This window comes from Ranitomeya variabilis, chromosome 6 (assembly GCF_051348905.1).
Source record: "Ranitomeya variabilis isolate aRanVar5 chromosome 6, aRanVar5.hap1, whole genome shotgun sequence".
NCBI lineage: Eukaryota > Metazoa > Chordata > Amphibia > Anura > Dendrobatidae > Ranitomeya > Ranitomeya variabilis.
In genome coordinates this window covers 576,438,832-576,454,951 of record NC_135237.1, presented here as the reverse complement: position 1 = coordinate 576,454,951, position 16,120 = coordinate 576,438,832, and positions in this window count along the sequence as shown.

Here is a 16,120-nt window from a genome sequence, read left to right as displayed (position 1 = left end):
AGCCATGGATGGATGGCCTATGGAGTTTTGGAGATCAGTTGCTGGCTGGGCTGGTTTCCCGTGCTACGGTTGAGTGATCTGTCATCTGGATTTCATGAACTTTCTTAAGGATTTTGGGTCCTGGATACATGAATGTGGGTTGTGGTCTTTGTCATCTGGAGGAGCCTAGACTGTGACTACAGACTATACTGGCAGGAGATACTAAAACTGTGGGCCAACCAAAAGTTGGAAGACAGTAAGTATCGCCTTATACAATGGCAGTGGGACTACTGGCCCTGGGGAGGGGATCTTGTGGACTGGTGACCACTGTATTATCTGTACACTGACACTATATACAGAGCTCCTGTGTATAATGTCACTGGTGATCCCTGTATTACCTGTACACTATAGACTATATACAGAGCTCCTGTGTATAATGTCACTGGTGATCCCTGTATTATCTGTACACTGACACTATATACAGAGCTCCTGTGTATAATGTCCCCAGAGATCACTATTACCTGTACACTGACAGTATATACAGGGCTCCTGCGTATAATGTCACTGGTAATCCCTGTATTACCTGTACACTGACACTATATACAGAGCTCCTGTATATAATGTCACTGGTGATCACTGTATTACCTATACACTGATACTATATACAGAGCTCCTGTGTATAATGTCACTGGTGATCCCTGTATTACCTGTACACTGTACACTATATATAGAGCTCCCGTGTATAATGTCACTGGTGATCACTGTATTACCTGTACACTGATACTATATATAGAGCTCCTGTGTATAATGTCCCCAGAGATCCATGTATTATCTGTACTGACACTATATACAGAGCTCCTGTGTATAATGTCACTGGTGATCACCGCATTACCTATACACTGACAATATATACAGAGCTCCTGTGTATAATGTCACTGGTGATCACTGTATTATCTGTACACTGACACTATATACAGAGCTCCTGTGTATAATGTCACCGGTGATCCCTGTATTACCTGTACACTATATACTATATACAGAGCTGTGTATAATGTCACTGGTGATCCCTGTATAACCTATACACTGACACTGTATAGAGAGCTCCTGCGTATAATGTCACTGGTGATCCCTGTATTACCTCTACACTATACACTATATACAGAGCTCCTGTGTATAATGTCACTGGTGATCCCTGTATTACCTGTACACTGACACTATATATAGAGCTCCTGTGTATAATATCACCGGTGATCACTGTATTACCTGTACACGATATACAGAGCTCCTGTGTATAATGTCACTGGTGATCACTGTATTACCTATACACTGACACTATATATGGAGCTCCTGTGTATAATGCACCGATGATCACTGTATTACCTATACACTGACTCTACATACAGAGCTCATGTGTATAATGTCACCGGTGATCCCTGTATTACCTCTACACTATACACTATATACAGAGCTCCTGTGTAAAATGTCACTGGTGATCCCTGTATTACCTGTACACTGATACTATATATAGAGCTCCTGTGTATAATGTCCCCAGAGATCCCTGTATTACCTATACACTGACACTAGATATAGAGCTCCTGTGTACAATGTCACTGGTGATCAATGTATTACCTGTACACTAACACTATATACAGAGCTCCTGTGTATAATGTCACCGGTGATCACTGTATTATCTGTACACTATATACAGAGCGCCTTTGTGTAATGTCATTGGCAATCACTGAATTACCTTGCACTGTCATTATACACTGTATACTATGTACAGAGCTTGTGTATAGTGTACTTATAGTAATATTAGTATTGTGGGCTTTTTCTATTAAAGAACCGTACTGTAGTATTTGGTCAGTATATGATGGTAATATGTAATCCAGTCATGGTGTGATGATATTTATGCCTTGTATGTGGTATTACTCAGCTGACGTACAAGTGGGTTCGCCATTTCTCACCATGTTATGGTGCCAACCTCCACAAACAGGCAGGTGTACAGCAGGGGTTGTATGTAGGGCCAGACACCCTTCTCACCACGACTTAGCATGTATGGTTATCATCTGAAGCTCCCCTCCCTCTATGTTACAAATGATCTATCCATAGACGCTGCAGGTTTTCTTGTACCCTGGGCAATTAGGAATTGTTTTTTTAGTTGTGGCTTTAGATTCGGGGCTAAAGTCGTCTGATACCTCTCCTCTGACTATTTCCTTACTGTCTGGATAAGGCGACACATGAATAGAAACAGTAACTGTTCTCTGCTATACTGCTGTATTAGACAGGAGTGTGTAGGATTAGTATCTCTATACATATCGTATGAGCCTACCTGCTGTCCTTTCTAGCCCTTTATGTATATATATTTTATAACATATCTTGCACCTTTCACCTTTATTGTGGAAATTAATATTTTTAAAATTTCTTATTAAAAGTTAAATTTTATTAAAGGGAACCTGTCACTACCTCCCCCCCTCGGCGTTTTTAACTAAAAGAGCCACCTTGTGCAGCACTAATGCTGCATTCTGTGAAGGTGGCTCTTATTTTTGTTGTCCCTTCCAATGCTGCAATATAACTTTTTACAATTTGTGCGCCACACCTTTAGTCTAGGGGGCACGTCTTTTCCCCCGGACACAAACGACTCCCAGGCATCACTCAGCCCCTCCGTGCGCCGCCTCCTCTGCCTTCAGTAACGTACTCGGGGCCTGTGCTGTGCTTTCCTTTTTCGTGCAAACTGCACATGCCCGCAAAAGGAAAGCATGGAGGGCCTGAGTGATGGCTGGGAGTCGTTTGTGTCCAGGGAAAAGATGTGCACCCACGGACAGACTACAGGTGTGGCACACAAATTATAAAAAGTAATATTGCAGCATTGGAAGGGACAACAAAAATAAGAGCCATCTTCACAGAATGCAGCATTAGTGCTGCACAAGGTGGCTCTTTTTGTTAAAAATGCTGGGGGGGGGGGGGGTGACGGGTTCCCTCTAATAAAATGTAATTTTTAATAAGCAATTTTAAAAATATTAATATACACAATATAGGTGTATTTTGTATCTCCGACAAAAAAATTAACAAAATGCGGTGGAGTCAGGCAGGGAGATTGTGCGCCGTCATAGAAATGCAGACCCAACTTATAAAGGCAGAGACATCTATCTACAGTTATAGAGTATCTACCTTTCTGAAGCCCCATAATATTCCCACTTTCAGTATGATGCCCCTCTCCACACAGCATGAGGCATCATCGTCCCAGTGAGCTGCCCCGTGTGAGGCGCCATGTAGTGACGTCAAAAGTGAGAGGTCCACGGACCTTACGGCCAAACGGTAGTTTGAAAGAAGAGAACCCTGTGGACTCTTGGGGAACCTCCCTATAGGTGAAGAGGACAGGTGTAAGGTATTTTTCCCAGTCCTTTTCAAAGTCAGCAGCATATTTTTTTAGGGTTCCATTAAAGCATTCCGTTAGTCTCTTGGTCAGCGGGTGGTATGGGGTGGTGCAAAAGGCTTGACTACCACAGGTATACCAGAGGGACTGGACCAGGTCTGACATGAACCTTCACTGCTGTAATACTGGACAAGATTCAGGTTTAGTGATGAGTGAACGTGCTAGGATAATGTCTTATCCGATAATTTCGGCGTGCTCGTATATTATGTTATTCCCTGCGGCTGCATGATTTGCAGCTGTTGGACAGCCTCAACACGTGACAATTCTTTAACAGCCACGAACTATGCAGCCGCAGGGACTCGATCATAATATACTATGTATACCCCTCCTCACATGTAATGCGACATGGAATAAATGGCGCTATAATAATAATATACGAGCATGCTCAGATAGTCGGATAAGACGTTCTCCGACCAAGTTCGATCATCACTACACAGGATATTGCGTGGCATAGTCCACCACTGTCAGGATGTATTTTTTCCCCAACCGGCTGGGGTGGGTCAGAGGTCCAGTGATGTCTACACCTACACGTTGAAATTGTTCTTTAATTATGGGCAGGGATTGCTCCTGGATGCCGCATTTGCTGGCACACATCGCAGGTGCGGCAATTTTGGGCTACCTACTGCGAGATGCCAGGCCAGTAAAAACATTTGGTGAGTCTCTTTTCAGTCTTCTACTCCCTTGATGCCCAGCCAAGGGGATGTCGTGGGCCAGTTGGAGTAGCTGTGCCCTGTACTTCTGAGGGACAGTGATTTCCCTGGTCGCAGTGTCAGGGTTCCCTGGTCACTGACCTTTGTTACTTCATAATACAATCCCTTTTCTTGGGTGAAGCTATCCCCATCATCTCCCACATGCCCAGTTTCTGACCTTAGCCTAAGGTCCGCCAAAGTGGTGTCACCCTCTCTCTCTTCTAAACTCCTCCCTGTCCCAAGACCCTCCTGATTTAATAGCAGGGAATGTATTGCTTGCCAACTCTGATGAGAGACGTGGTGGCTGCTCCCTGTTGAGCTCCAGATGACGTGGCCCTTGAATGGACTGTAGTCGTTGACGGAGCCCACAAAATGGCACTGTAACGCCCCAGTGTTGTTTCCCAGGAGGATCTTTGCGGAACGTCCTCCCATAACTCCAATCCAGCATAGGTTTTCTCCATAAATATAATCCAAATGCACAGAAACCTGCTGTATGTATTGGGGGGTCCCCCCGCCAGGGTCAAGATGCGGGTCAACATTACCAAACTCTCCTATGTGTATCATTATCAGCTGTGGCTCATAGATAAAGCTGCTGCTTGGAAACAGAGTTTCATTCCTGGGGAAACCCGATGTCTGGAGATGTGAAATTAATAAATTAAATGTGAACTGTGCACTGAGCAGACAGAAGCGGCCCCGGCCTGAAGGAGGACAAGGAGCAATGAAGACGTCAGGCGAGTATAGAAGCTGGGACAAAGCAATGACAGGATGTTGGGGCTGAGCCCTCAAAGCGGGACAGTCTCATGAATCTGGGGCGGCTGGAAGCCATGCTATAGCCTGCCAGAGTTTCATCTGTCATATGGTTCCTCAGGAGGTTCCAGAAAAAGTTGGCATCAGAAAATTGAAATTCATGATGTACTGCGGCCTGATTATAGGTGAGCAAAAAATTGTCAGGGTGAACTACCCAAAGAGGGAAAAAGACGTCTGCAAAGACAGAACCTGGGAATTGTAAACTGCGTTACTGCCACCTACACTGTACTTCTCTTATTCATTCTCATCTGGACTATTGTAACTCTACTAATCGGCCGCCCTTTTACCAAACTCTCCCCGCTCCAATCTGTCCTGAATGCTGCTGCCAGGATCATATTCCTCACCAACCGTTACACCGATGCCTCTACCTTGTGCCAGTCATTACACTGGCTACCCATCCACTCCAGAATCCAGTACAAAACTACTACCCTCATCCACAAAGCACTCCATGGCTCAGCACCACCCTACATCTCCTCCCTGGTCTCAGTCTACCACCCTACCCATGCCCTCCGCTCCGCTAATGACCTCAGGTTAGCATCCTCAATAATCAGAACCTCCCACTCCCGTCTCCAAGACTTTTCACGTGCTTCGCCAATTCTCTGGACTGCACTACCCAGGTTAATACGATTAATTCCCAATCCCCACAGCTTTAAGCGTGCCCTTTTGTTCAGACTGGCCTACCGCCTCAACGCATTAACCTAATTATCCCTGTGTGGCCCATTCAAAAAACTTAAACCATAATCAGGTTCCTCGCATCATGTTCTCATACACTTTATGCAGTTAATAGCCCTCTGTGTCTGTACTGCTACATACTTAGGCTGATAACTGGTTCATGCAGCTTTACATGAACACCCGAGCCTTACACTATGGCTGGTCCAAATAACTAAAGCAATTGTTACCATCCACCTCTCGTGTCTCCCCTTCCCCTCATAGTTTGTAAGCTTGCGAGCAGCAGGGCCCTCATTCCTCCTGGTATCTGTTTTGATCTATGTGATTATTGTTATGCTGTAATGTCTATTGTCTGTACAAGTCCCCTCTATAAGTTGTAAAGCGCTGCGGAATATGATGTGTCCTCTATATAAATAAAATTATTATTATTATTATTATTCATTCTGCAGCGAGATGCACAGTCTGAATGGGGGAACGGTGATGGCTCCACCAATGTATTCCACTGCATCCGCATCCTGGGGATATACAGAAAGTTGAAATTGAGGCGGGGGACAGAGTGCTTGGAGGTATTAAATAAAACTGTTTTGTGTCACACAGCAGGCGCAGTCACATATGGCAGAGGTGGCTCAGTATTGGGGTATCAGCAGGATGAGGAGGTTGTGCAGATGGGGGATAGATTGGGACAGGGCTGGAGATGGGAGAAGTCAGATGTGTCTGCAGCGCCCCAGAGTCCTGGTCGTTGCAGTACTGTGGCTCCGCCACTATGGGGAGCTACGGTGCGTCTGATGGCACTGAAGGGGTTCATCTGATCAGGTATCACAGACACCAATACATTTCACAGCTGGGCCTCCGGGGGGAGCTAAGGGTGCTATTCATTAGGCCACTCCCCACCATAGTGGGTAAACTGGGGGTCAGGCAGGAAGTTAGATCAGAAAGCTGACTGGATTGGACGAAGCAACACCTTGTGGCAGAGGGTGTTGTGGAGGAAGAGACAGTAGGGTCTCTGTCAGGGGTGGGATCCTGACAGAGGCTTGGCATTGAAAAGAACGTAACGGGTCCGCGCCAGCTCCGGGAAGCGGCGGGGCCCAAGAAAGGACTAAGAAGCGAGATAGATTGTGCTGAGTGAGAAACGAGATCAAGCGATAGGAGAATACCAGTAGGGGTCGTGCTGTAAGACCGGAGCAACACCCTACTGAGGCGCACTACCAGTGGCCGGAACGCCGAGGGAGTATCATAACATTCAGCTTCAGGCAATACTCTAAACAGCGGCAGGACAGTCAGTCTAAGGCGGGCTGTCTCACACAAATCACCTATGAAGTCTTGGGGGGCACCTTGTGGAGAGGGGCGACTCTAGGGTCCCGGAAGAGCTCCGAGCCTACCCGTCAAACGGGTGCCGTCCCAACCAGAACAACAGGGAGGGACGGAGGATTAGAAGAACATCATTTAATCGAGTTGTGAGGGAACTTAAGAAACAGACACAACGGTTGTGGGGACTTTCCGTAAGCACAGCAGGGGAGGACCGCAACACATAGCGCTAGAAGGAAGGCACCGATTTCCACCTGTGAAGTGAGCTCTGGAGGTGCCATCGGACCAGCCGGACTTGCGCAGCCTGGTGAACCGTATTCCGGACTGAGGACCCAGAGATCTTCAGTAAAGAGGTAAAGAGACTGCAACCTGGTGTCCTCGTTATTTACTGCACCGCATCACCACTAACATCATCCACACCTGTTATAGAACTGTGCGCCCCACGGCAGGGTCACGGACCGGGGCCTAGCCGCCGTGACAACCCCAGAGCAGAGACTCAGAGGCCCGGTACCGGGTACCCCTCGGCCCTGCGGCGGTGGGGGCGCTACAAACTTGGCGTCACGAACAGGATCTACTTAAGCCTGAAGAATCAGGTCATGTGTGCCTTGGAACTTTAATTTGTTGTGCTTGGACTGTACTTTATTGAGAGACTGTGTGCTGTGCCATTTGCCGCCAAAATCCGCTGCTATTACAGCGCTGAGGAGAGCGCGGGAGGAAAAGAGGGGCGTGAAGTAGGCGTGGGCAAGCTGGAAAGCGCTAACAGCAATGGCCGCCCAGTCTAAATATTTCTGTGTCCTGAGGACATGTCCGTCAACAGCTGAGGTCCGCCTCCTGATCCTGTTTGGAGGGTGGAGACCATGGAGACGGGGCCGCCCACGAAAGAGACCGCGGGAAGAGGACATTGGAGAGAAGGCAAAGATGGCGACACCAGGAACCCCGCGTGGGATTGACCCGATCCAGCCTGAGGCCGCGCAACCCGACACAGCCCCAGAAGCGCCCACGCTGCGGGGTCTGACCCTTACGGAACCACCGGTGGGCTGACCCCCTTTGCCGCTGTCTGAGGAGTGTGTGGCTGCAGCCGAGGCCCGACAGCTAGCCCGCCGGCTGGAGGCTGATGCCCGTGTGCTTACTCGGCTAGGCCAGCCTACGGAGATCCGTTTGTCCCCAGTGTCCCCTGTTCCCTCCCGCCTGGCCGCGGCTGGAGGTACGCTACAGACGCCGGACCTGAAGATCTTGCCGGACGCCGAACATCTACGGCGTCTGATGGCAGCATGGCGGAGCCGGCCCCAGCCAGCAGCGCCGATTGACTTGGTCAGAGCTCCGGAGATCCCGCTGTCCCACTGGGGTGTAGTGGTCTCCTTCAACCCCCGATATGGACGCGGGGTTATCCAAGAAATCGGGGAGCCGCTACAAATTCACGTGGATCGGGAGGAGGTGGAGCCCTGCAGCGGAAGATTTCCCCGCGACCTGGAGCCAGGTGATGCGGTGACTTATACCAGATGGAGGAGGGCTACGGGAGAGGCTGGCTGGATGGCGCGAGGCGTGCAGCGATGCATTGCCCTCCAGGCTGCTGCCGGAACACCGGAAGAAGATGATCCCGTGGGGAAAACAGCAGAGCCCGGCCCCGCGGAACCTCGAGAAGCCCGGCCTCGCCGTTCCCCGGAGGAGCGTGTGCATTTGCCAGTGAGAAGGGCTTCCCGGCGAGGGATTTTATCGCTGCTGGGACCGGAACCGCTTCCTGGCGCACTAGTGCGATCCGTTGGCCTGGTGAGGCCAGATCGAAGACCACCACAGTAAGATTTTACTGTTCTTCCTTACTTGTAAATAGTTACTGTTTTACTGCTTTTATGTTGCTGTTAAAACCCGTTCAGGGTAAACTTTAAAAGGGATCCCTTTGTTGACCCGGGATCCCTATTGTTTTTGGTTATTTCCTATTTTTCTACGTTATTTAAAAACTGCTGAAATCATGAACAGTGCATGATCCGAACTTCTTGTATATAGTTTGCACTTTATTAAAGGCGCTCCCTACTGGTTTTACTTAAAGAAGGACTCTTTGCGAAGATACCGCACTGGAACCTTTGCTGAGTATGGACTGGTAGCTTGAGAAGATACGCTACCTCGCAGAGACTTGGTCCCCTCCTAAAGGGGATGTTCATTTGCCGCACTTCAGTAGTAATATTGCTTAAGACAAGTAGCAATAATGTTGATGAGAGAAAAGTGATGATAATGTTTACATGAGAAAGTTATATGTGTTTAACTGGTTAATTGTGAAGAAATGTTAAGGATGTTATCTGAGAGGAAAAAGGTGAAAGATAGAAGAAGGATGCAGTGGACCCGTAGGGATAGACGTGGTGTCCAGCATGCATGATAGAAAGAAAGAGAGAAAGATAATGAGAAGGTTTAATGTTCAATAGAAAATGTTTTGATAATGTTGATAGATAGTTAGGATAGAAGGTGAACCCTGAGTCCTCATAGGAGTCATGTAGAGATGACTCAGTGCTCTTAAACTGAAAGTAATGTTATGTTCTATACTGTGTATAGTAGTGGAAAAGGCAGAAGGCCCTGGCTGAACGGGGCGGTCCTGTAACAGAAAGGAGAGGCAGAAGGTCTGGTGCCGATAGGACAGGCGGTCCTGCAGATTTAAAGAAGGAGAATGTAAAAGTTAAATTGCCTTATAATGTGATTATAGGAAGGTCTTTAGTGGATGCAGAGTGTATGTCCTTAAAGGCAACGTTAAATTATTGTTTAACAATTTTGTACTTAGTAGAATACCCGGTTGGGTAAGAGAAGCTAATTATAGCATGTTGCTATGATATTTAACCATGTTTGTAACGTTCAAGTGTCCTTACCTCCCATAAAGGGAAGCCTGTTCAAGTATACTTATTGTTATTGCACTCAACAAAATTGTATGTCTTTTTGCTAACTTGTATTGTTGTTTTCTTCCCAGTCCCGGAGTACTGTGTTTAACCAGGGGGGAGTGCAGTGCCCCAGAGTCCTGGTCGTTGCAGTACTGTGGCTCCGCCACTATGGGGAGCTACGGTGCGTCTGATGGCACTGAAGGGGTTCATCTGATCAGGTATCACAGACACCAATACATTTCACAGCTGGGCCTCCGGGGGGAGCTAAGGGTGCTATTCATTAGGCCACTCCCCACCATAGTGGGTAAACCGGGGGTCAGGCAGGAAGTTAGATCAGAAAGCTGACTGGATTGGATGAAGCAACACCTTGTGGCAGAGGGTGTTGTGGAGGAAGAGACAGTAGGGTCTCTGTCAGGGGTGGGATCCTGACAGAGGCTTGGCATTGGAAAGAACGTAACGGGTCCGCGCCAGCTCCGGGAAGCGGCGGGACCCAAGAAAGGACTAGAAGCGAGATAGATTGTGCTGAGTGAGAAACGAGATCAAGCGATAGGAGAATACCAGTAGGGGTCGTGCTGTAAGACCGGAGCAACACCCTACTGAGGCGCACTACCGGTGGCCGGAACGCCGAGGGAGTATCATAACATTCAGCTTCAGGCAATACTCTAAACAGCGGCAGGACAGTCAGTCTAAGGCGGGCTGTCTCACACAAATCACCTATGAAGTCTTGGGGGGCACCTTGTGGAGAGGGGCGACTCTAGGGTCCCGGAAGAGCTCCGAGCCTACCCGTCAAACGGGTGCCGTCCCAACCAGAACAACAGGGAGGGACGGAGGATTAGAAGAACATTATTTAATCGAGTTGTGAGGGAACTTAAGAAACAGACACAACGGTTGTGGGGACTTTCCGTAAGCACAGCAGGGGAGGACCGCAACACATAGCGCTAGAAGGAAGGCACCGATTTCCACCTGTGAAGTGAGCTCTGGAGGTGCCATCGGACCGGCCGGACTTGCGCAGCCTGGTGAACCGTATTCCGGACTGAGGACCCAGAGATCTTCAGTAAAGAGGTAAAGAGACTGCAACCTGGTGTCCTCGTTATTTACTGCACCGCATCACCACTAACATCATCCACACCTGTTATAGAACTGTGCGCCCCACGGCAGGGTCACGGACCGGGGCCTAGCCGCCGTGACAACCCCAGAGCAGAGACTCCGAGGCCCGGTACCGGGTACCCCTCGGCCCTGCGGCGGTGGGGGCGCTACATGTCTGTGCGGTAATCTCTGCAGATGAGATGTGAATGGAAGAAGTCGTCATGTCGGTCTGGGCCAGATGGAGAAGTAGGGGAAAATGAACGACTCCATCAGAACAACTGCTGTAAGTCACCATCTATAACAGCGATCACTTACATGTGCTGCAGGACTGGAATCTACCACTATATGTCACCATATGGCGGTAATATCAGTGTTGGTCTTTATATAGTGATTTAATTTCAGCATCAGCACTGTCATCTGCCGAGGGTCTCCAAACCACTAATAGGGGACGCCAAGTGTAGTAACATTTGTGCAGTGAAAGTTATACAATTATTGACCCTTCAAAAGACAAAATTCAACAACTGTGACCAATCTTCTGTGGAACAGCAGCTTCCAGCATAGATCCCAAACACCCTGGATTCAGCGAGACTGTCCCGCCATGTCCGAGCTTTTGTCCCTCATCTGTACTCACCTCTCCGGTGCCTTCATCGCTCAGTAGCTCCTCCTCCTCAGGGGCGGGGCTGTTCTCTGCTCAGTACATAAATTAAATAGTATTATCTGGGGCGGACACTGACAGCTTGGGGCCATGTGCAAGAAATGTGTCTGAGTCCCCCTTCCTTTTATGGTGACAAAGCTACACATATATAAAGCCACACACACAGTATATAGCCACACACACACATACAGTACATGTGTACATACTACATAGTCTCCTTTATTATGTATATTGTCATCCCTTATTACACAGTGCCCTCTATAGTTATGTACAGCACCATCCCTTACATATCGGATTATATACCCCCCTGTTCTTTATTACATACTGTCCTGTCTTGTTAGATATATAATCCAATGAAGGCTGATGGATCATGGCAAAGCTTCTTTTCTAATGGAGGAGCTCATGAACTGGTTGTCTGGTCACCGGCTGTTCCATAAGCAGTGATTTTATATTCTAACAAGAGAGAGGACTATATAATAAACAAGGGTGCCGTGACTATCAAAAATAACAAGAATACAATATGTAAGGGACAGCACTGTACATAACAACAGAGAAAGCTATATAATAAGGGACGACACCATATATAACTAGAGAGGGCGGTACGCAATAAAGGAAGGTGTTATACATAATAATAGAGCAAACTTTTTAACGCACTATACTTAATAAGTGAGCACACTATATACTAAGGGACTGTGCTATATATAATAAGTGAGTACACTATTTACTAAGGGAATTTGCTATATATAATAAGTGAGTACACTATGCAAAGAGTTTGTGCTATACATAATAAGTGAGTATACTATATACCAGTGTTCCCCAAGTTCGGTCCTCAAGAGCCACCAACAGATCATGTTTTCAGGATTTCCTTAGTATTGCACAGATGATAATTGCATCACCTGAACAGGCAAGCATTCAACGACCTGTGCAATACTAAAGAAATCCTGAAAACATGACCTGTTGGTGGCCCTTGAGGACTGGAGTTGGGGAACACTGCTATATACTAAGGGACAGTGCTATACATAAGTGAGTACACCATATACTAAGAGACTGTGCTATATATGATAAGTGAGTACACTATATACTAAGGACGGTGTAATACATAATAAATGAGTATACTATATACTAAGAGACTGTGATATACAAAATAAGTGAGTACACTGAACACTAAGGGTTTGCTATACATAGTAAGTGAGTACACTATATACTAAGGGACTGTTCTATACATAATAATTGAGTACACTATATACTAAGAGATTGTTATACATAAATGAGTACACTATATACTAAGGATGGTGTTATGCATAATAAGTGAGTATACAATGTGACGGGGTGTACGGCAGAGAAAAAAGGGACAACAGGCCAGGGGATGATTCCACAGATTTATTATCCAGAACGCTGGAACAACACATGCAGATAGATCTGCAGAGTCCACAATTAGTCCAACGGAACAGGTTCGGGGGCACCTCCCGATAATCCTTGTGCCAGCTAACAAAGCAATAGTCCACACGAGTCCAAAGGATCCCAAAACAATCTCACGAATGACGAGATATGTCCTCAGCTCAAGTCTCGCCCCGTTCGCTTCCGCAGTCACAGATGGACATGGGGTCTTGCCTCAGCTAAGAATCCCCACTCCTTCTCCTTCCAGCATCAACTCACATCTGATCTCAAAAATAAGAATGGATTGTCTGAGCTCCTGGGATCCGCCCATGAAGGGGGGTAGGGGTCACACCTTCTGTTCAATGGTTGGGTCCACCAGAAGATTCTATTCTGGTCGGCTCCGCTTAGTCTACGTAGTATGTACATTTGACTAGCCACCTGCTGTGAGGAAGAATGGCTATTCCTTCACTAGTTGACAAAGCTTAATTACATTATAGCTTAAAGGCCCCGTCTCACATAGCGAGATCGCTAGCGAGATCGCTGCTGAGTCACAAGTTTTGTGACGCAACAGCGACCTCCATAGCGATCTCGCTATGTGTGACACGTACCAGCGATCAGGCCCCTGCTGCGAGATCGCTGGTCGTGTCGGAATGGCCTGGACCTTTTTTTGGTCGTTGAGGCCCCGCTGACATCGCTGAATCTGTGTGTGTGACACCGATCCAGCGATGTCTTCACTGGTAACCAGGGTAAACATCGGGTTACTAAGCGCAGGGCCGCGCTTAGTAACCCGATGTTTACCCTGGTTACCAGCGTAAATGTAAAAAAAAAAAAACAGTACATACTCGCCTTTCGGTGTCCAGGTCCCTTGCCGTCTGCTTCCTGCTCTCACTGACTGCCGGCCGTACAGTGAGAAGTGAGAGCACAGCAGTGACGTCACCGCTGCGCTCTGCTCTCACTGTACGGCGGCTCAGTCAGAGCAGGAAGCAGACGGCAAGGGACCTGGACACCGAAAGGCGAGTATGTACTGTTTGTTTTTTTTGGTAACCAGGGTAAACATGGGGTTACTAAGCGCGGCCCTGCGCTTAGTAACCCGATGTTTACCCTGGTTACCCGGGTGCTGCAGGGGGACTTCGGCATCGTTGAAGACAGTTTCAACGATGCCGAAGTCGTTCCCCTGATCGTTGGTCGCTGGGGAGAGCTGTCTGTGTGACAGCTCCCCAGCGACCACACAGCGACTTACCAACGATCACGGACAGGTCATATCGCTGGTCGTGATCGTTGGTAAATCGCTATGTGAGACGGGGCCTTAGGGCTGCAAGTATTGGGGGAAGGAGACATTGTTACAGGTGATACCCAGCACAAGAAAATACATAAATTACAGCTAATAGAAACCAGAGAACAGTTACATACATCAAATGGCATATTATCAAATACAGGACAGGGAAAAAGTACATATCATGACATACAATATACTAAGAGACTATGCTATACAAAACATTCTCAAATCCGTGATTTTCTTGCTTCTTTTCTAATGGAGGAGCTCATGGACTGGTCATCTGGTCACCGACTGCTCCATCAGAAGTCATTTTATAGTCTAACAAGAGATGGGATTATGTAACAAAAGAGGGCGCTGTGACTAAAAAAAAAATAACAAGAATACACTATGTAAGGAACAGCATTGTACATAACAACAGAGGAAACTTTAATAAGGGACAGCACCATATATAACTAGAGAGAAAGGTACACAATAAAGGAAGGTATTAAACATAATAATAGAGCAAATTATGTAACTAAGGATGGCACTATACTTGATAAGTGAGTACACTATATATCAAGGGACTCTGCTATATATAATAAGTGAATACACTATATACTAAGGGAATGTGATATATTAAATAAGTGAGTACACTATATACTGAGGTACTGTGCTAAACATAGTAAGTGAGTATACTATATACTAAGGGCTTGTGCTATACATAATAAGTGAGTACACTATATACTAAGGCACTGTGCTATATATAAAAAAATTAGTACACTATATATTAAGAGACTGTGCTAAATATAATGAGTGAGTACACTATATACTAAGGACGATGTTATACAAAATAAATGAGTACACTATTTAATAAGAAACTGAGCTTTGCATAAGTGAGTACACTATATTGTAAGGGCTTGGCTGTACATAATAAGTGAGTACACTATATTCTAAAAAACTGCTATATATAATAGGTGAGTACACTATATACTGACAGAAAGGAGCCAGACACTGCGCTGACAGAAAGGAGCCAGACACCACAGTGACAGAAAGGAGCCAGACACAACAGTGACAGAAAGGAGCTAGACACTGCCCTGACAGAAAGGAGCCAGCACCGCGCTGACAGAAATGAGCCAGACACCGCGCTGACAGAAAGGAGCCGGACACCACAGTAACAGAAAGGAGCCAGCACCGCGCTGACAGAAAGGAGCCAGACACCGCGCTGACAGAAAGGAGCCAGACACCGTGCTGACAAAAAGGAGCCAGACATTGTGCTGACAGAAAGGAGATAGACACCGTGCTGACAGAACGGAGCCCAACACCATGCTGACAGAAAGGAGCCAGACACCGCACTGACAGAAAGGAGCCGGATACCACAGTAACAGAAAGGAGCCAGACACCACAGTGACAGAAAGGAGCCAGCACTGCGCTGACAGAAAGGAGCCAGACACCGTGCTGACAGAAAGGAGCCAGACATTGTGCTGACAGAAAAGAGATAGACACCGTGCTGACAGAACGGAGCCCAACACCATGCTGACAGAAAGGAGCCAGACACCACAGTGACAGAAAGGAGCCAGACACCACAGTGATAGAAAGGAGCCAGACACTGCGCTGACAGAAAGGAGCCATTGTGCTGACAGAAAGGAGCTAGACACTGTGCTGACAGAACGGAGCCCAACACCATGCTGACAGAAAGGAGCCAGACACCACAGTGACAGAAAGGAGCCAGACACCACAGTGACAGAAAGGAGCCAGACACCGCGCTGACAGAAAGGAGCTAGACACCGCGCTGACAGAAAGGAGCCAGACACCGTGCTGACAGAAAGGAGCCAGACATTGTGCTGACAGAAAGGAGCCAGACACTGCGCTGACAGAAAGGAGCCATTGTGCTGACAGAACGGAGCCCAACACCATGCTGACAGAAAGGAGCTAGACACCGCGCTGACAGAAAGGAGCCAGACACCATGCTGACAGAAAGGAGCCAGACACCACAGTGACAGAAAGGAG